This window comes from Stomoxys calcitrans, chromosome 4, assembly GCF_963082655.1.
Source record: "Stomoxys calcitrans chromosome 4, idStoCalc2.1, whole genome shotgun sequence".
Taxonomy (NCBI): Eukaryota; Metazoa; Arthropoda; class Insecta; order Diptera; family Muscidae; genus Stomoxys; species Stomoxys calcitrans.
This window is the reverse complement of record NC_081555.1, coordinates 94,987,505-94,989,858: the sequence shown is the minus strand read 5'-3', so window position 1 is coordinate 94,989,858 and position 2,354 is coordinate 94,987,505. Positions and strand designations below refer to the sequence as shown.

Sequence of the window (2,354 nt, the reverse complement as noted above, 5' to 3'; positions counted from 1 at the left end):
TGTTCACTGTGCTTTGACCTGCAATATCTCGTGTCTTTAGATGTTTCTCTCATCACCCTTATAACGGCAATTGCTCCCATTGAATGCCTTACAATACTCACCTCTCACCATTCTCTATTTACTGCTACGAAACCTCCACATTGGAGGCTTGCCTTGTTGTTGCTTTCATTTGTTATACGTCTCGGCAATATGCTTTGAGATCGTTCCATTGCTTGACTACATGCCGTGTGTGTGTGTGTGTGTTCACTGTGCTTTGACAACGAATGCCAACGACTAGCACACAGTTAAGCTTCGACTGTTTACACACATTTGCCATTGCGGCGACACAGCCTTCGATAGCTCAGTTGGTAGAGCGGTGGACTGTAGAGTAGTGAATGAATAAGAAGAAATCCATAGGTCGCTGGTTCAAATCCGGCTCGAAGGATTGATTTTTTTTATTTTTTTTTAAATGATTTTTAATTTATAATATTTTTTGTGGAAAAATTATAAAATGTAGTACACTGAAAAAAAATTATGAAATAGCAGCTTGAAAACAAATATATATTTATTTAGTTTACAGAGATTGTGATACCGGAAGCTATACTGACCTCCTTATTTTTAACATTTGCTAACAAAATAAAACATTTTCAACCACCAAAAATAAAACTAGATAGTAATTTCAATAGATATAAAATTTTTTATAGAAATAAAATTTTGAACAATTTTTCTATTGAAATAATATGTTGACAAAATTTTATGTAAAAATTAATTTTTATATATATCACTGATATTATTTCCCAATAAAAAATTTTCACTTTTAGAGTTGTTGTGAAAAAAAACTGTTTCAATGCTAATAATCAGCCACTTTGGGTGAACTTTAAAAAAAAGTGTAGAAGGTGGCATTCGTATTCGCATTTCTTAAAGGAAATTTACCTTTCAATTTCATCAAATATTTATCCGTTGTCTGTGTTTGAGATGGATGTCACATAAAACAAATATCAGAAGGCATACAACTCTCATAGCAGATAATTGGAAAACACTTCCAATATTTGTTGTCATCAATAATAAAACACACACACACACATCCATGCAGACAACACATTTATACAAAGGAGAATTGGGATTTATTTTAACTTTTTCTTCAGCATCCTTTGAAATTAGATCCTTTACTTATTTTAGTATGAAATCATGATGTGTGCATATGTTTGTTGGTCTATTTTGAAGAATGTCTTATGAAATGATCGAAATAAAATTTTGTTTTTCAAAAGTTTTGGAAAGGTCTCCTTTTTTTGTACAACTACATGAAACAATCAAATAGATCAAGTTTTCCTCTAACAAATCCGATGCAAACAAAAAGAAATGCAAACCCCAAATTACGTTGAACTCGAAGTGTGTTAGTGCCCGAGTGTGTTTAGTGTTATGTGCAGCTTATCAAAACGTATTTCTTTCGTGAACTTTGTCTAGCAAAAAACATTCAAGAACATCCAATATAAACTCAAACTACAAACCAATCGAAAACAAAGGAAAAAGAAATGAAATCAACGGCAAATATATGTCCTATATGATGAACAGTGTTGTCAATGCCATAGTTTATCAACATTTTGAGGCAACATTTCATTTTCAAAGAAAATGTTGTCCCAATTTTATACTTGTCCCTTTGTTGTCCCAATTTTATTCTTGGTCACTTGGCCATCAAAGTAAATATAAGATTCGTGCTCTACTTTCAGAAAAATTTCGTATGAGTCCCTTAATGGCATGATCAATAAATAAGTTGAGTTTGAAGGTGGGATATCAACAAATTATAAAGCCAACTTTCTTTCCTGACCATATTCGTAATCTACTCCCGAATACCTTTCATTTGAGTCCCATATTGTCATGAACGTCAAATAAACCTATTTTATGGGGTTTTGGGGCTGGGGCGGCTCCCCAGGTACTTGGACTCAACTTTTATTATGAAATTCGTACTCTACTCCTGAATACCTTTCATTTGAATCTCATATCGTCCCAATCGCTCCACTTTTATTTTTGGGTAGTACTTTTGGGGTAAGGGGGAGGGTCCGCTCCCCTCCCGGTATCAAAAAATTATATAGCCTATGTTTCCTTCCAGACCAACCTACACAATCTGTGAACATTTCAAGGTAATCGGTTCAGCCGTTTTTGAGTCTATACGGAACAAAGAAACAAACAAATTGAATTTTTTATTTAAGGCTAGCTGGCCCGGTGCGCTTCGCAACACCATAAAATGGCTGTTTGAAAATGGATTTTTCTTAAAGCTATTTTAAACTGCTGAACAAGACATTCAGGGCTCCGGGTCTCGTTCAGATCCACACTAATGATTTTTTTTGTATTGGTTATCTACTTTCAAAATAGTACTT

General features: G+C 33.9%; 1 non-coding gene across 1 annotated transcript; it reads left to right on the top strand.

The window, feature by feature from the left end:
- Positions 1–329: 329 nt before the first annotated feature.
- On the top strand, positions 330–424 carry Trnay-gua (transfer RNA tyrosine (anticodon GUA)). The gene is made up of 2 exons: positions 330–366; positions 389–424. It is a non-coding gene; the product is annotated as a tRNA-Tyr (tRNA).
- The last annotated feature ends 1,930 nt before the right edge of the window (positions 425–2,354 follow it).